Source organism: Ambystoma mexicanum, chromosome 12 (assembly GCF_040938575.1).
Source record: "Ambystoma mexicanum isolate Mex_15411 chromosome 12, UKY_AmexF1_1, whole genome shotgun sequence".
Classification (NCBI taxonomy): Eukaryota; Metazoa; Chordata; class Amphibia; order Caudata; family Ambystomatidae; genus Ambystoma; species Ambystoma mexicanum.
In genome coordinates this window covers 409196817-409216471 of record NC_090936.1, presented here as the reverse complement: position 1 = coordinate 409216471, position 19655 = coordinate 409196817, and the positions used below count along the sequence as shown (strand labels likewise).

At 50.9% G+C, this 19655-nt stretch overlaps 1 protein-coding gene across 13 annotated transcripts in view; it reads left to right on the top strand.

The window, feature by feature from the left end:
* Positions 1–19655, top strand: part of CAPRIN2 (caprin family member 2) — a 2777496-nt gene that overhangs the window by 983693 nt on the left and 1774148 nt on the right. The window lies entirely within an intron of this gene.

Here is a 19655-nt window from a genome sequence, read left to right as displayed (position 1 = left end):
ATGCTGGCTGCAGCAAGCCTTACAGCTCTGAAAACCCCAGGAGTCTGCTTTATGTCCACTGCATGTCAAAAAAAGATGTACTACATTTTTTGTTGATCTTCCACTAGACCCTGAGGTTGAGACAGATATGAGACCATTTCTAATTAATGTGGGGATTCATCACGTAAGGGAGGCACTGTTGCATCTATGCAATCCGCAAAAGGTCTGTTGTATTTGCAACATCCCATTTTTATACATAGATTGGCTATTGCGAGCAAAACCTCTCAACCTGTAAATAGTACTCTTTACTCTAAGGAGGGGGGGGTCATCTCCGTCTTAGTACCTCGAGCTGCCCTTGAATTGCTCTATAGGTTTTCATTGTGTTCCTCGTTGGGTAGTTAACTGAGTTTTGCCTCTAGGTCCTCTTGTAACTGCCTACTCTGCTTTTCCCCTCAAGGCCTTGCATACGCTCAATTCACCCCCCAGTCCCCTATTACTGCTTTAAAGGCGTCCCACCATATACCCGGAGAGGTATCGGACATCTCATTCTCTCTAAAATAGTCCAGGATCCATTCCAGTAAAACCCTGTGCCAAAGCCCCCTCCTTCGATATGTCATGTCTAAAGTAGTGCCTAAGGGTGCATGATCGGAGAGCATGATCGCGCCCAAGGATACCTCCCGGATGTGTCCCCCGAGTTGGGAGGACACCCAGATAAAATCTATGCGCGAGTGCGTGCTGTGAACATGCAAATAAAACTTAAATCACCCTTGCATCCCCCTACAAGCACGCCAAACATCTACTAACCCCAATTGTTTGAACTTCTCTTTAAGTCATGGGGACGGTGCGCCCGGGGGCGCAGATCCTTTTCAACTCCCATCTGTCTCCGAGTCCCAGGCTATATTAAAATCCTCTGTTAAAATGACATACCCCTCTGTTCTATTTTCAAGTGCTGCTAGGGTAGCCCTAAGGAATCCATGTCCGGGACGAGATCTACCTTGCTTATCCTCAATGGATTGTTAAGTATTTTAATGTTTCGTTTATTGCTCTGGGGCAAAGTGAACACTCTAAAAATGAAGCCGATTCCAAAAGTCAATTACATATTGGGTATGCTTCCCATGAAGATGGGTCGGTTTTAGTGGAAGAATATTGATGGCTTTCTGCAGTCATTTCTTTGGGATGATAAACCACTGCGACTTCAGTTATGGAACCTTCAACTGCCTATGGAGAAAGGGGGCCTGGGTGTTCCGAATTTCAAAGCTTATCATTTGGCTTTTTCTAGTCACTTTATAGTCCTCTTCTTGAAAGAACCCCAGATAGGTGGGCTGTGGCAGAGGAGTCTACTGGGCCCACTTCCTCCTAGGGCAGGCAATGTAGGAAACGTCCAATGACTGTTTTTGAAAGAGACATGGAAAAATGTGCATGAAATGTTGGGCTCGGTGGCTTTGAAGACTTCTCGTGCTTCCATTTGGTTGAACCCAGCGATAGCTGATAGGGGTAAGCCTTTATTCTGGCCGGATTGGTTTCTAAGTGGAATATATTTGATTGGTGATATCAATAAGGATGGTAAGTGGATTGATGAAGAGTTATGTGCAAAATATAGAATTGACAATTATTCAAATGGTGACTTCAGGAAATTAAAAAGATGTATGAGACGTGGATGAGCAGGGTGATGCAATCGAGAATCTTTCTTAAGGAGAGAGAGCCAGGGTGCAGATCGATAGCTAGCAGGGTGTACAATCAAATTGTGTCTAATTATAAAGCGAATACTGAACTAAGAGCGGATTGGAGCAGGAGATTGGGGTGGGCGATTTCATCTGAGATGTGGTTGGAGATGTGTGCTAATATAAAGCTTTGTTGAATAAACTTGGAAGAACGCTCGAGATAAAGATCCTCAACAGAGTGTACTGGAGTCCGGAAAGGTTGTTGAAGAGCGGTATGGTGGAATCAGATGACTGCTGGTGTTGTGGGAATGAAGTGGGTAGCTTGGAACATATGCTCTGGGACTGTGCACAAGTACGTGGATTTTTGGCAGGATGTGCAGCATTTGCTTGCAAATTCTGAATTTGAATATTACATTGGATTTCAAAACAATGATCTTAGGAGGTGATGCATTACTTGAGGATCTTTCAGTCTCTCCGAAAAAACATTTGTTCAGATGGGCTTGTATGGGCAAAAAGACATTAAGGTGCTGGAAATCACGAATTGCACCTACGGTTGTGGATTGGATTGAGGAGATGACTTGTCTTGCAAACATGGAGAGAGTAATTTACAGGAGACAAGGGAAACTTAATCTTGCATGCAAAGATTTGGGATAACTTTCTGAAAATATACTAGTTCTTTAACTGTAAATATGTATATTCTATTCTGCGTGTAGTTATATTGTCTGTTTATTATTGACAATTGTTCTTTTGCAAAATGTACAAATAAATATTTGAAAAAATCAAATTTCCCGGCAAGACACATTTGATGCTGCATTCTATCACAGGGAGAGAACAATTTGCTATTCCACTTACCAAGTTTTTTTCCCAGTGTTTTTTTGATTAGCTTGAACAATATCCTCATTGAGTGTATTAATAAGGAAAGTCCACTAATGGGAAAAGCTTTGAGGTTTGAAATGCTTTTGTATTGACAGATGCCTGACCTGTTTCTTCGATAGGTTGACAATGTTTGGCCATCAAAATTGTATTGAAGTTTATAGTACATACAGATCATGCCAATGACTGTTGTCAAACTAGGTTATTGACAAAAGGGACAATGTCAATTGAACAGGTGGACAGCGTTTGTAAAAAGGACTTGTGCTTTCAGTTCTTAAACCATTTTTTACTACACAGCCTTCTTCCAGAAGTGCAGTCAAATATAAATCCTGAAGTAAACATGAGACCTTTGTGGTCACCACTATTTACTGAAGTGGCTCCCCAGGGATCTGGTTATAAATGATATCACATACCAGTGTATGTTTGGGGGGGCAGATGATGGGATTCAAGAGGCTAGCATAGCCGTAATGCATCTATCAATGCAATGCCTTTCGCAATGCAAACTGTCTGATCGCACTGCAGAAAGCAGTTCGCTTCCACATATTGGAAGAGTCCAAGTTGGCAATATTTCCGCATAATATTTTTTTATTATAGATGTTCTTCTTAGCGGGGAGGTTCATGTGTGTCTTCTACTTGGAAATTGACATGACCCTGTGAAATTTCAATTAGGAGGCTATAGTAACTGTAACCACTGTGAAGCAATATGCAATGAAAGCTGAACAGGGACTCAATATTTACATTTTTTGATTATCCAGTCATAGCTATGGAGTTCTACAACAATCTAATCATTTAAAACCTGATTCGACAGTGGTCAAATACCGCAATAGACTAGAGGTCATGCCATCCCTATCTCAGATTATGCCAGCAAGGGGGCAACTACTCTTGAAACATTTTGTTAAGCCTCAAAGTGGTGAAATAACTTTTAAAAACAAATTTATAAGTGATGGATATTTGGGTAGATGGTGATATCTTTGCTGCCCTCTGCCATATGTTAATTCAGGTAGTGTGATGAATCTCCATTCCCAAGTCTTCACCTGTGCTTGCATGTGAGTGTTTGCAGGGGCACACATGCGATATCACCCATAAAGAGCTTATGCCTTGTTTGTGGGGAGACCTGCTAGAAAGCAGTCTTCCGATTTTGTACAGATTCTGGTTATCTTGCTTTTAGCGTACATCAGCCAATAGTGTAATTGTATTTCTCCAGCATGGGGTCTGGCATGGATTCACATGCTCATGAATATTCCCCGTCGTCAGGCTGGGAATCCTCGGTAAAGAAAAAATCGGTGTTGGTTTCGTTTCTGATCTTTCTTAGTAGTAACCAATCACTGATCTCTGGGTCATACTGCCCCCAGCCAATGACTGCCTTCTCCCTAAGCCCCGCCTCTGCCAGCCATCCTCAGATTTCTACTGCACGCTCAAGTGTTGGGAGTCCTCGTGTTTAGCTCGAGTTTTTTTACTGCGTTTTCCGTTTTTTCAGGAGAATTTCTAATTTTTTCGGTTTAATCGAGCCTCAAGCTCCACCGTTTCTACTTCCGATAACGGGGACCCGTTTCGTAATTCTTCTACGCCCCTCAAGGGTGAAGTTTTCGTCGAGTTTACACTTCTCGGAGGATTCCGGAAGATCTGCGGCCTACCTCAAGGACATGGCCCAGGACAAAGGGAGCTTGATGCCCGGATCCAAGCTGTTCAGGAACTGCCCTGGATGCGGATTATATAAAGTTTTCAAGGAGGACGAGCATTATTGATGTCTCTACTGCCTCCATGGGGACAAGACGCACGCGGAGAAGGACTGTGCGTTCTGCAAGAACCTTTCTGAACGGACCAATCAAGATCGTCATTCCCGCCTCGCCACCTGGCTGGAGAAGGGCACTGCAAGTGAGAAGGCGAAGTAGTCTGAGCGGGATTCTAAGTCCTTTGAGGGCGCCCCGGTGACGGGGGTCCAACAGAAGGCCAAGCACCGTGAGTCTGCGGGCTCCGGGAGCGCCGAAAGGTTGGGCTCTTCGGTTGCCAAGCAGGGCGCTACTTCCCTGGCACCTTCGACCACGAGCCAGCGCTCTGGGTCGGGGAAGAGGAAGTCTGAGAACCCGGGTAGGCCGCTGGAGCGGACCCGGTCGATCTCGAAGGGGGAGCGAGGCGTTGACCCTCCCCCCAAGGCGAAGGCCCAGGACGCACCTAAGGTGGTGAGGGCCTTGATCCACCCGGCTAAGGCCTCTACCGAAGTGGTCTCTGCGACCCTGACGGAGCCGGCTGAGACTACGCCAATGGAAATGGCCTCTGGGCCCAGAGTATCCCTGCCGTCACAGAGGGAATCCTCTTTCCAGCCCATCGCTAAGACCCCCGGGAAGTCCCCGGCTGAAAAAGAGGGGGGGCGGTGGCCGTTACAGACTCGGAATCAACCTCTGAGGACGAACTGGTGGAGACCAAGAGGGGCCTCAACGAAAGGTCCATAGGCCTCAACAAGAGGTTCATAAACCTCAACGAGAGGTTCGAGAAGGTTCGATCCCAGGGGACGGTCCCTGCTGACGTGATAGAGGATAGCGACAAGGACGACGAACAGGGCCCACTGGAGCGGCCATCCTGTCTGCAGCCATTGCCCGAGCCCCAGGATAGATCGGCGGCCATTTTGTTGGCAATCCAATCCTTATGTACCGAGATAAGGACGAGATTACCACGCACCCTGACGGAGCAGCCCGAACCAGGCCCATCGGGAAGCCCTCCGAACAAGCGGAGGAGAGTCCACCCTGCTCTGCCCTTCGTGCCTGCGAGACCGGTGGAACCCTCATCCCCCTCGCCGGGAAAGGATACGGGGACGGACGATGACGGCGGCGATGACGCAGTAGACATCCCGTCATCACCCCCCCTCGGGCGTCCCCAGCCGACGAGGTTGGCTCTTTCCATGCCATGATAACCAGGGCATCTGAGCTCTTCCAGCTCTGCCCTGAAGAACAGAAAAAGGAGGAGTTTCTGTACCAACGACGAGAGGCTAAGAGGAAGACGGTCCTCGCAGTTCCTTTACTCGACGACATCTGGGACAAGGGGCTTCCTGTCCTCAAGAACCCTGCCACGACACCTGCCAAGAGGGACAGGTACGAAAAGAAGTACCGAGTCCCTGATGCCGCCCCCTTGTGCCTCAGGGCCCAGCCCACTCCGGATTCGGTTGTCTCGGCAGCGGCTAAGAAGAAAGCAGCGGGCGCGGCGGCCTCAATTTCCACTTCCCCGCCGGACAGCGAGGGTAAGAAGTTGGACTCTATGGGACGAGTCATCTCGGCGGCGACGACGATTAAGGCGGCCAATGCCTTAGCGATCGTGGCCCGCTACGACAGGGAGCTCTGGTTCAAGATAGCTCCCCTGCTAGATTTCCTGCCTGATGACAAAAGGGCGGAGGCCCTAGAAATTCTGCAGGAGGGCGAGGTGGCGTCGGATCACGCCATTACGGTGGCAACGGACATTGCCGATACCGGATTTCGCCAACTGGGCAATGGAGTTTGCCTCCGACGACGAGGATGGCTCAAGGCGACAGACTTTCGCCAGGACGTCCAGACCAGAGTGTTGGACTTGCCGTTCAACGGCAACAACCTCTTTGGTAAGGCGGTGGATGAGTCTCTACAGGCCATCAAGACCGACTCGGAGACGGCCCGGGCCCTTGGGGTGCTTCAGCAGCGACGGCCCTTTCGGAGCTCTGGAGGCAGACTGGGTGCCTCCAAAGGATCCAGCGGTGGCTCCTCCACCTACCGCCAGGCGGCCCTCTCCTCTTCCCAGGAGGCCTACAGAGGTCGCGGCAAGCAAGGGGGGGTTCCCTCTGTCGGCAGCAAGGCCGCTTCCAAGCAAGACTGACCCGGCCAGGTGGTCGGGCCCCCACCAAAGCACCCCAGTGGGAGGCCGACTGACGAAGTTCGTCATAGTGTGGGAGTCCAGCTCCACCGATCGTTGGGTGTTGGACACCCTGGCCAACGGGCACTCACTAGAATCCCTAAAGAAGTGCCCTCACATTCCTCCCGTGGCCAGGAAGGAGAATTGCGTCCCTCAACTGCTGTTGGAGGTAAAGGCGATGCTCAAGGAAGGTGCCATCGAGCTTGTCCCCAGGAGGCTCCGGGGCTCTGTAGTATTCTCGAGGTACTTCCTCGTCAGGAAGAAGACGGGCAGTTGGCGCCCCATCCTAGACCTGCGTCGGTTAAAACAAATACATCAAGGTGCAGAAATTCAGGATGGTCACCCTCCAGCACGTACTGGGACAGCTGGAGGAAGGCAACTTGCTATCGTCGCTGGACCTGGAGGATGCTTACTTCCACATCCCCATTCTAAACAGGCACAGAAAGTTCCTCAGGTTCGTGGTTCAAGGACGCCACTACCAATTCAGAGCCCTACCATTCGGATTAAAGTCTGCACCCAGGGTTTTCACCAAGTGCCTGGCACCAGTGGCGGCGCGGCTGCGCCTGCACGGGATCCAAATCTACCCCTACCTGGATGACTGGCTAATCCAGGCAAGGTCAAAGGAACCCGCCGTCGATCGTACGGCGAGGACCGTCCGGTTGCTCATGGAGCTGGGGTTCTCCATCAACTACCCCAAATCCCACCTGGTTCCGTCGCAAGTAGCACTGTTTTTGGGGGCAAAGCTCGATACAGTGGAGCAATTGGCCTCCCCTTCAGAGGAGAGGACCAAAACCATCCTGGGCAAGGTACGGCGACTGTTGGCCACGGACGTGGCCAGGGTGAGGTCCATCAAGTCCCTTCTCGGGATGATGTCCTCATGCATCTACCTTGTGCCCCTTTGCAGACTTCGGATGCGTCCGCTGCAGGAGTTCGACGCCCGCTGGTTTCAGGCGGGGGTCTGCTTCGAGGACAGGATCCTCCTCAACGAGGAGTTCCGTCGGGTGATCCTATGGTGGGGCACCCGGGCTCACCTCACGACGGGCACGGACTTTCAAACCCCAGCGTTTCAGGAGACGGTGACTACAGACGCTTCTCTGGAGAGTTGGGGGCCCACACCGGAGATCTCCACGCAAGAGGCCTTTGGCTCCCGGAGGAGAGGTCTCTTCACATCAACATCTTGGAGCTCTGTGCAGTGTTCTGGGCGCTCAAGTCGTTTCTCCCGTCCCTCAAGGACAAAGTGGTGAGGATCTTCACCGACAACACCACCACAATGTTCTACATATGGAAGCAGGGGGGCATCAGCTCCCCAGCCCTATCCAAGGAGGCCCAGGATCTGTGGCACTGGGCCGTCGCCATGGGGATGTTTCTGGTTCCCTTCCACCTGGCAGGAATAAAAAACACCATCGCCGACTCACTCAGCAGGGAGCTGTGCTCCTGCCACGAGTGGGAACTGCGCCAGGATCAAGTGGATCGACTCTTCAAACGATGGGGCAAACCCCAGATCGACCTGTTCGCGACGGCGACAAACGCAAGTGCCAGAGGTTCGCCAGCAGGTTCCCACAGCCGAGAAGCATGGGTGATGCTTTATCGTTCCCTTGGGACGGCCTGTTTGTATACGCGTTCCCTCCATTGCCGTTGCTGCTCCGCCTCATCAGCCAGCTCAAGAAGTCCAGGTGCAGGATGATCCTCGTCGCACCGTCGTGGCCGAGGCAGGTCTGGTTCCCGGACCTTCTGGATTTGTCAACGTCCCCGCCAGTCAGGCGGACGCGGATCTTCTCTCCAGAGAAGGAGACACCATTCTACACCACGACCCACAGTCGCTGAAATTGCAGGCCTGGCTCCTGCAGCACTAGAGATTGGAGGGTACGATATCCCGGCTGATTGCAGAGAGCTTCTTGCAAAAGCCAGGGCGTCCTCAACTCTCGTGTTATGGTCATAAATGGAAGAGGTTCTCTGTCTGGTGCCGTGCACAGAAGATTAACCCTCTGCCGATTACGGCCCCTCAAGTGCTGCCGTACTTACTGTCGCTGGCCAAAGCTGGACTGGCTCACGCCTCCATCAAAATACATCTGGCTGCCATCTCCCGATATGCCAGGACTACGGGACGGGCGTCCTTGTGGTCTCATTGCCTGGTAAAGGAATTTATGAAGGGACCATTCCGATCATTCCCGCCGGTGAAGGCCCCTGCCCCGGCGTGGGAACTTAATGTGGTGCTGACCAGGCTCATGGGAGCCCCATTCGAGCCTATGCATTCGGCGCCTTTGAAGTTCCCGTCATGGAAGACAGCGTTCCTCGTGGCCATCACCTCTGCACGACGAGTGGGAGAGATTCAGGCCCTATCTTGCAAGCCTCCATACTTGACTTTTCATGACACAAGGGTAGTGCTTAGGACGCACCCCTCCTTCATGCCCAAGGTGCTGTCGGACTTCAACCTCAACGAGCCCTTGGTGCTACCCCCGTCGCCTTCGACGCCGGCCGAGAGGACTTTGCACTCACTGGATGTAGCTAGAGCGCTGAAGTTCTACGTGGACCGCACGAAGAGTTTTCGGAAGACGTCACAGCTATTTGTGAACTTTGGGTCTGTGAATCAAGGGAAGGCTCTCTCGAAGACTTCCATTTCCAGATGGCTCCTCGGCTGCATCATGCATTGTCACCGGTTGGCAAACCGACCGCTGCCTGGCATCGGAGAGCCCATTCGACCAGAGCGATCGCTGCTACCACGGCGTTCCTGTCTGGTGTGCCCCTGCTGGACATCTGCAGGGCTGCTACGTGGAGGTCGACGCACACCTTCACAAGATTCTACTGCGTCGATCGGGACTCCAGGGAGTAGTCCACAGTCGGCTAAGCAGTGCTGCGCAACCTGTTCGCTTAAGGTGGGCCTGGTGAGGAGATAAGAGATGCTTAATGTTGAGTTGTTGTATTGCTTAATGTTGAGCCTGTTGCCAACTCCCGTGGTTGTGCATGTGTATACTGCTATGTATTCTTTTATTCATGAGCATGTGAATCTATGCCAGACCCCATGCTGGAGAAGGAACAAGTTACTTACCTGTAACTGTTGTTCTCCAGCATGGGTCTGGCATGGATTCACATGCGAACCCTCCCACCTACCCCTCTGCGGCTCTTCACTTGGTCATACTGCCTCCTGACGTGCTACCAAATCTCAGGATGTCTGCCAGAGGCGGGGCTTAGGGAGAGGGCAGTCATTGGCTGGGGGCAGTCTGACCCAGAGATCAGTGATTGGTTACTACTAAGAAAGACAGATCAGAAACGAAACTGATACTGATTTTGTCTTTACCGAGGATTCCCAGCCTGACAACGGGGAATATTCATGAGCATGTGAATCCATGCCAGACCCATGGTGGAGAACAACAGTTACAGGTAAGTAACTTGTTCCTTAACTAGCGCTTAGTTTCTGGTATTCAGAACCCATGCATTATTACAGATGGAGGAGAACCATATTCATTAAGCTGAGCCAGATACCTCAACCATACCCCGCCACACCCTAAAGAACCGCTGTTAAGATTTGAAGGGACTACGTGCCAGGCAAGACCTGGATTTCTCCAAACCAGAGTTTTGGGGTAGGGTGTCGGGGCATGTCGATGTTTTCAGGTAGTTTTAACCATAACCAGTGTGCATGGGTGTGTGGACTGAGCTCATGCGATGAGGGTATAGCTGAACAGAGCTCCCACTGCGATTCTCACTGATTCTTAATGGCAGCGGCTCTAGTGGCCAATTTTAACATCCAGAGGGATCTATCTGCAAGTGGCACATGCGCACCGCTATAAAATCTTATTCCAACGAGAATCGGAGTGGAGGCACTGGAGGTAACTTGTTTCAATGTTTTGAAACCAGCGACCCAAAGTGGCCTCCACAAAATGCAAAGCTGCTGGCGGTGAAATCCGACTGGGTAGTTTCCTTGACTGGCTGATCTTGGTCCCTCTTACAAAGCACTGCCTGAGGTGCTCGGGGAGTACTGTGACTGTACCTGGCAGATTTGCCGTTCCTCATAGTTACGGCGAAGCCTACGGGCTGGGTGCAATACTACATCCCAGCCTGCAACGTTGCAGGGATCCCGCAACTGCTGCCTGGTTGTCCACGTTGGTACCAACCTGGTGAGTTGGTGCCCTGACAGTTAAACAGACTGGTCTCCCTGCTGTGCAGTAGCCAACCTCCTTGCGCTGCGCCTTGCATTTTAGACCCGGAGGGCGCACACTCCAACAGTGTCCGGGTGCCCGGACTCCCATCTCTCTTCTCCCTTTGGGAGTCCTGGACTTATGCTTGGTACATCCATGATCGGGGCTGTACTGTTTTCTGGGTACTGCTTAACCCATCACTGCTGAAACCTCTGCACTGCGTGCAGAATGTTGGTGCTAGACCGCATTGTGGACCTTCATGGTTTGCTTCCACGGCTCACAGTGCATAACCAATCAGGACTGTACCCATCTAGATGGCATCAGTGAAAGCCTTTCACAGGAATTGGACCTAGTTAATACCCTTTGGCCCGTGGAATCTCTGCTGGGGTGTCGGCAGCCCTGATTAAGTGTTATAGCCCCTTTTCTGTTTCCTTTGTTTTTTGGCATACTCATTGCAGAAGTGGTCAGAAGAATCACTGTCTTGTGTGCCTGAGCTTTACATATCTGCGGCACATATACCTGCCTACCTTGACTGTTGGCCACCAAAATGTCCCCTACTAAAAAAAAAAGTCAAATCAACCATCACAGAATCATTTGCAAGCCAAAACAGTGCAAGACCTCCCAGATAGTTGACACTATGCAAAAGGAGTTGAGTACCCCTATAATGAACCCTAATGAAGACCAGGTGCTTGCTGCAATAGCTGCCCTACGAACCCTGCTAGCAATAAAAATAGACTAAGTTAAAATAGACGTTCAGTTAATCAGGCAAGATGTCAGACAATTAGGCGGAGAGAGAAGCAGGGCTGAAGAAAACTGGTAATCACCAACGACCTTGTAATGAACTAGAAAGGAAAAACACTGCCTTAGAGCTACGTGCAGAGGGCAGGTCCCGCAGAAACAATGTAAGTGTGCTGGGCCTTCCTGAAGGGACAAAGCCTGGACCCGACGTAAATTGAAAATATGTTGCTGCAGGAAATTGGGCCTGGTAAGCTGTCGCAAGGCTTCAGTTGAACAGGGCCCACAGGTCGCTGCAGAAGAAACCTCCACCTGGATCCCAGCCTAGGCTGTTCATTGCTAGGATTTTGAACTTTTGGGACAGGGAAGTGATCCTGAGATATTCGAGAGGGGGGCGAGATACAGAGAGACTGTTCCAGAATATCTATTTACCTGTTCCAGAAGATCTATTTACCTGGATTATACACCTGTGGTCCAAAGAGCCAGTAACTCGTTTGTGCCATGCAAGGCGAGGCTCCGACAACTGGGCCTAAAATACATGCTCATGTACCCAGCCAGACTCCAGATTATCCACAACGGCAGGTCGCACTTCCTTGACCGTCCTGCTGCAGTAAACGTGGTTGGAACATAACCATCTAGCTGATGGGGACGAAGTTGGTACTTGTTTTAATGTCTGATGTTATTTTTCCTGACCTGAGAATCTCTGGTGCGCTACTCTGGGTGCTCCACATCAAGTAGCATTGTAATAGCCGGAAGTTGCCTTAGATTGTTTTACTATCCGTGGGAGCAATGCCCAGCCGCCTGCTGCAGATCTCTGCTGCCTGCTCCAAGTCCATAACAGTGGCCTGCCTGTTGCTGGCTTCCACTACCTGGTACTCGATGGCTATATTTAAACTTTGGTAGTACGGAAATGCCTGAGCAATTTGTTACGCTAGGCAGTGTTGTATAGTTTGGTTAACATTGCTGTAATTTTTGTTTTTATCTACTCCAAGCATTCGTATGGTGCCATTACTGGTTGGGTGGTCGATCTGAAGGGTTGGGCCTGTGTGTTGTGTGCTGTTTGCAGTTGTGTGAGTGACCCGGGTGGCTTTGCCATCTATGTAGGGTGCATGTTACTTATGTATGCTGGGCTGGGGGAAAGGACACTTTGGCAAAACTTGTGCTGGTTAACACGTACCGTCACCATGTCCCCTATTACATTAGAATACTAACCTGGAACGTACGCGGGTTGGGCTCTTGCCTTCGTAGGAACAGGGTAAAATCTTATTTGAAACGCAAAAAAAATCTCTAGCATTAATTCAGGAAGCCCACCTGCTACCTGATGATGAACAAGGTGCAGTTCTGAACCAATCGGGTGGTGCGGGCTACGGCGCTACGTACTCTACGCTAGGGGAGTGCTTGCATGGATCGATGGTTCATTGCCATTCCGGATGTTAGAAGTCAACAGGCAGGGGTGGTACCTGATATTACTGGGCTATCTAAATCAGAGGTTTGGATCATTGATTCATATTTTCCAAACCATGGTATCCCATCCCACATACACACATTGCTTACTCATATTGCATCCCAACGCGATTGTTTCTTCATATGGAGGGGTGATTTTCATTGTGTCAGACAATGCGTTTGACAAGTTGTCCCCACCTCATGGGAGACCATCAGCGACGGTTGCTCTGAACACAGCCCTGACTGATTTAGATTTGGTGGACGCCTGGAGGGAATTAAATCCTAGGCTGGGGGTTACTCCTTTCACTGTTCCCGTTGCAATCTATACAACATAATTGATTTTTTTTTTTTTGTTGGTTCGGGGTAGTTAACTGAATTTTGCAGCGCTGAATTTATGGGATGTTCGGTATCGGACCACTCTCCTTTGATAGTTGCATGGAACAGAGCAGCTCTAGATCCCCAATTTCAATGTGGCGCATGCCTATTGATGCCTTGACTCAAGGCATTTTTAAAAGTGAGCTCCAGACCTCATTATCTGAATTCTTTAAACATGTGGCGAGTGTGGAGTACAATTTGGGAAATCATGAAGGTGGTGACTAGAGGGGAGGCTATAACCAGGGGTGGGGGGGCATTCGTCGTAAATTGCAGGAGGGTCTGGCGACTATGGAAGAAGAGATCAGGATGCAGGAAGCCCGATGTTCGGATGAAGAAAAATTGGTGGAAACCCGTTATCATTGCCTAGAGGCATGGGAGAGGTTGTCTAAATTTGATAATACCACACAAACCAATTGGGTGCATGCCAAAGGTGACAAACCCGGGAGACTTATCATGGCTCTAAGCGAGAAGACACTAGACCCCTAAACACATTGCTCTGATGAATGTGGGCCCCAGTGGAGGGCCTAGCTTGCTATTAACGACCTCTTCTCTACATAATACTCCGTTATATAGTCACGACAACCAAATACCCCAAAGGGAGGTGACGGACACTCTCTCCCTTACCATGCTCCCAAAGCTTATTGATACCCAACGGGACCTCCTAGATCAACCTATTACAGTAGAGGCGATGAGGGAGGCAATCTCCTCCCTTTCTTCTGGTAAAATGCCTGGGAGTGACTGCCTCCCCCCCAGAATTGTATAAAACACACAGCTCTAATTTAGCCCCATTGCTGCTAAAGGTCTTTGAGGAGGCCTATATGAAGGTTGTGCTGCCGGACAGTATTAGGGAAACCTTGGTGATACCGATACCTAAGCCTGGGAGACCAATGGACAGATGTGACTCGTACCTCCCCCTGGCAATGCTGAATTATGAATCTCAAGTACTCACCACAGCACTTGCGAGACGACTCCGCAGGGTCATCGCCATCTTAATACATACAGATCAGACTGGTTTTGTGCTGGGACTGAGCACTAGGGATGTAATGGTATAACGGTATACCATTAAAGATACAGTGAAACACTTAATTTTACAATAATAACCGTCACATTGTTTATACCGGTATACCGTTTATACCGTTGTGTGCTTTTCAGTCTGATTTGGAAAGGCTGTAACGTAAAGAGTGCGCGCGTGTGTGTGTGTGTGTGTGTGTGTGTGTGTGTGTGTGTGTGTGTGTGTGTATGCGCACAAGCGTATACTACAATCAGCCTCCATTGATCTGTGGCATGCAGGCTATCAATATGGCAACATGTTCATCTTCACCAGTAGCCAGTGGGGGAGCTAAAAGCCTAAATCACCACTTAAGAAAAGCTGTTCTCCACACATGTGTTTGTATTTGGTGGAGGCAAGGGGTGGCATTTCAGTGGAAAGTATGTTGAAAAGCCCAATTCTGACCCTCGGTGCCTGGTTTTGTTTGTGATGATAAATCTGACAATTTGACCTTTTTAAGAAAATATTTAAGATTAGTTCACTCCACCTTCTACACTGTGATAACCATGATATACCGTCATTTGACAAGAAGGTTATCGTACCGTCATAAACCTAATACCGTGACACCCCTACCGAGTACCACCCTGAACCTCTGCAGGCTCCAGCATGTTATTGAATAAACAGACCCCCGCCGGGAACACTGTTGTGGTGTCCCTTGATGCAATTAAGGCTTTTGACTCCTTATATTGGGAATGGTTGTTTGCAGTCCTGCAGAGCTTTGGGATGGGAGAGTTTTATTCGCTGGGTGACGTTGCTGTACTCCTCTCCAGTGGCCAGGGTGAAAACTGGTAGACGAATATCTGAAGCATGGAACATAAGACGCAGGACCCAACCCATGCTATATATCTTGGATCTAGAGCACCTGGCGGCACACTTGCGCCAAGAATACTTGGATGCAGGCATTGAGATAGGTGGCACTAACACTTAGTGTCGTTATATGCTGATGACGTCCTGCTCTACTTGTGTGAACCGCAACACAACTTGCTAATGTTCCTTGATGTACTGGACAATTTTGTAACACTTTCTGGGATATCTTTTAATGTGCGTAAATCCTGTCTTTGTCCCCTGGCGGGCCTTCATAAGATGGGAGCGGCTGCCTTACTCAACTTGGGGCTTCCATGGGAGTCGCACTCCTTCAAATACTTGGGCATTCAGGGCACACATAACCACAGCACTTTGAGGATGCAGGGGAACCTTAGGAAGTCCATGTCCTTTTGGTCCAGATTACCGCCTTCACCCATGGGCAGAATAGCAATTGTAAAAATGAGAGTTCTTCCTAGATTTCTATATTTTACAAATGTCCATTACTACATTAAGGCTTCCTCCTTTTGCTCCCTTGATACGTTCATCAGAGATTTTATTTGGGGCCTAAACCATCCCAGGCTGGCCCTTACAGTGCTATGCCTGCCCTATAGAGTCGGCGGAGCGCAACTACCAAACCTGGAACATTATTACTTTGCTGCCCAACTGAGCTTTGTATGAAAATGGTCATCGGGGGAGGGAAGGGGGTGGAACATGGCTAGCCGAGGACACTGACGGATGCCTCTTCGGTGAGCTCCAGGGACTCTCTCCCGCCCGAGGCCCCAAAACCCCCTTAAATTATCGAATTAAGGAAGGAATACACCCCACAATTGCCAGAATGCCTGGGGGCGAGCTGTTTGAATTTTATGAGCGGAGGCGCCTGCATGAAGGAGTGGCGAGGTGAAAGAATGGAGAGCCCGAGGGTCCAGAACAAAATGGCCGACGGGACCCGGCTTGGTGCTTCGTGAATGCCGAACCAGTCCCTGTAAGGGAAGTGAGATATATAGCCCGGCGAGTGTCCTTGCCTGCTGATGGTGCCCTCCTGGCTTGCTTGTGCTGCAGGCAACCGTGTGCGGAGGATCCCGACTTGGCGAGCGGAGGTGGCCTGGTGTGCGGCACCTCTTCCTCCAGCCCCCGTTCCAGGCTAGGAGCATCGGAGCATTCTCCGAAGGCAGGCGGGAGCCTGCAGGGGCCAGGTGACAAGGCGCTGGAAGTGGCCGAGTGGGGAGTGAGCAGTGAGGAGCCCGGAGTACCCGCGCCCCCGGTACCGGCTTCACACGCGCTGGCCACAGCAGAGCCTTGGCAGCGGAGCAGCATCCCGGACGGTTAACCGCGGTCGTCCGCACCCTCGGCGGGTGCTCCGGTGAGTGTCCCAACATGACTGTGCCGGGCGTCATCCGGCTGGGACTGAGGTTTTGGCCCGGGCGGGGGAAGACCACCGTGACCCAGAGGCGGGGGCCGAGAGGAGAAGGAGAAGGAGAAGGAGGAGGAGGAGGAGGAGGCAGGGAGGACCCGCGCATGGGATGAGTGGCTCTGGACCCAGCAGAAGCAGGAGGAACCAGGGGCCACCGCTGTACGCATGCTCAACAGGCACCACCCAGGGGGCTGGGAGGCACTGACGGAGCAAATGCAGGAGCTGCAGCCTATGAAAGGATGCCCGTTGAGTGAGCGGAAATGAGGCACCAGGGTTAACCATCGCACAGATGGGCAGTGAGGGTTTGGAAGTGGCAAATCTCTCCCTTGCAGATATTCGGCGGAGGTACGCCCGGGGGTGAAAAGCGGAAAAGGCACAGGCCATCCTCACCAATGCAATGCGAACAAGAAACCCCCACAGCATACAAGCCTTGCACAACCGTACAGCGTCGAGGAAGAAAAGGGGGGGGGGGGGGAGAACCACGTGTCCTCCCCAACACGAGCAGCAGTGAAGCTTCACGACCTGGGTGTACAGATGCAGACAGCCTTGGGGGACAAAAGTTGTAGGGGCATTAAGAGGCTGGCAGCCCCCTAGGCCGTGCTCGCTGGCCCTTGAGAGCGCATATAGCACAGGAGAGGCGCATTGATATTTTATTTCTATCGCTCTCGTACACTAGTATTTCAGAGCGCGACGAGGTAAGGGAGGAGAACAAAACAGTGATCTTAATAGGCCCAGTGACATTAAGAACACACAAGTGCATGGGAGGGGGGATGGGAAAAGTGCATGGAGGGGGTAGAAGTGGAAAGTGCGAAGCAGAGGAGAAACGGTTAAATAACAAATAAATAATAAAGGCAACAAACAGTGGTAGTGCAGCCAGCAATTTGCAAGTGCTAGGTTTAAGGCAGCGGACAGGGTAGGTCTGATAAGTACAGGAAGAAAGAGGGGCTGTATGGGTACAGATACAGACCCCAGTGCAAGGGGTAGCCCGGAGGCAGTGCGGGAGGGTGAGAGGGTGAGCAGGTACCTGGGCCCGGAGGACAGAGGGTGGCCAAGTGCACGGTGCCAAGAGAACAGATCCGCAAGGGAGAGGGGGAGCGAAGGCAGAGGAAAAGAGGAAGGCCTTGAGGTGCTTCCTGAACCGGAGATGGTTCTCCTTGTTTGAGTGGCTGGGAGGCTGTTCTAGAGGGAGGCCCCAGCCCAAGACAGATCTACCCCCAGCACGTGTGAAAATCGACTGACCCTGAGGGAGTTGGAGGTAGAGGAGCAAAGAGCTTGTGAGGGGAGGTATTTGCAGAGGGATAGCTGAAGGTATTTTGGACGCAGGCCCCAGAAAGCCTTGTGGACAATGCAGAGGGTTTTGAATTTAATCCTTGCATCCGCTGGGAGCCAATGGAGAGATTTTAGCACTGTAGAGATACGATTCCCAGGGCCTGAGGCCAAGGACAAGTCTTGCAGTCCTGTTCTGCATTAGTTGCAGAGGGCGGAGAGTAGAGGCGGGTAGATTTAGAAAGAGGCTGTTAAAATATTCCAAGCTAGAGAGAACCATAGCTTGGGATACCATGAGCTTCTGGGGGAAGGAGAGGAAAGGCATAGTACCTCTGAGGAGGTGCAGTAGGAAACTGGACTTATTAGAGACCTCAGATGTGGGCGGAGAAGGATGGTGAAGGTGTGCCGATGAGGAGGATCTCAGGCTTGCTGGCATTCAAAGATCATTGGCGGCACACCAATCTTGAATGGCAGTTAGGCAATCCGAGATGAGGGAGAGGTGGCGGCAGAGGGCAGCCTGAAAATGAGTGGAGTGTCGTCAGCTTAGCACTGGAAATGTGAGCAGAAAGTGTCAATGAGGTTAGACCCCTCGGGAACACCAGAGGTAGAGAGGAAGATGGATGAAAGGAAGGACCCAAGTTGGACCTGGGAGGGTCGATCTGAGAGGAAAGAGGTCAGCCAGGCCAGAGCCTGATCAGTGATACCCAGGTTTTCATGGAGACGGTTGAGCAGGATGGTATGGTTGACTGTCGAAGGTAGAAGAGAGATCGAGAAGGATGAGGACAGAGGGAATGTTAGTCAAGGTTAGAGAGCAGATCTTCAAGGATGTTCAGGAGAGCCGTTACCGTGCTTCTGGCAGGTCTGAAGCCACACGGGTGGTCATGGAGACAGCCAACAGAATTGGAATGAAGGTTAAGCTGAGAGATGGGCAACTTTTCTAGGAGTTTGCCCAGAAAGGGAGTAATGGAAATTGGGCGATAGTTAGCTGGACAAGAAGTATCAGCTGTGGGTTTCTTGAGAAGAGGATGCACAAAGGAGTGCTTCAGAGTGAAGGGGAAGGATCCCGAGGCAAAGGAGTGGGTCCAAAAATCGGCAAGGGCCGAGCAAGGGTGTCAATGTGGTCCTTGATGGTTTTAGAGGAACAGGAATTAACCTGTTTCGACTAGGCTTTCATAGATCGGACTTGTCTAGCGACCTCGTCAGGGGAGAAAAGAGGAAAGGACAAGAATGATGGTGGGGGGTGGCTAAAGGAGGGTCAGCAAGCACAGATGGAAAGGGGAGAAGAGGGGTGTGGGTGGAGAGGGTGGGCGGGGTGTCCTGGGTTTTTAAAATGAAGTGAGAGAAAAGGGCATTGCAAAGAGCCTGGGAGGCACAGGAGGGGTAGAGACTGCAGCAGGGTTGGCCAGCTCCTTGCAGATTTTAAAGAGTACGGCCAAGTTGTTAGATGCCATTGAGACACGAGTTTGAATGTATACTCTCATCTTGGTGAGGACACAGTCCGTATTGCTTTTGTAGCAGGCGACAGGCCAGTTTGTCAGAGGATGAACAGGAAGTCCTCCATTTCCTCTCGGCCGCCCTACACTTAAGTTTAAGTGTAGCTAGGTCAAAGTCATACCAGGAATTGCACTTGGCTTTGGACTTCAAACAGCTCCTCATGATGGGGGCAAGAGCATCACTCGTATCAGAAATTGAAGAGTAGAGCACCGAGAGGGCTGTCGGGATGTGAGACAGCAAAAGGTGGAGGGAGGTGTGAGAAAGTGGCGGCACAAAAGCCTCAACTGACACACGCTTCATGGGCCGGATGTCCGAGAAGGTAGGTGGCAGTGTTGGGGTAGGCTTGGGGGAAGAGAGGGATAGGGGGAGAGGAGAGGGAGTGATCACTCCAGGAGAGAGGTGGTCAGAGGGATGGAGAGGGGGAGGGCAGAGGAGATGAAGACAGTGTGTGCCCTGCAGAGTGAGTTGGGCCAAAGGGGAGGATGGACAGGGCGAGGGAGTCGCAGAGGTCACGGAGGAGTACAAAGGAGGAGCAAGGACAGTCTCAATGTATATTGAGGTCA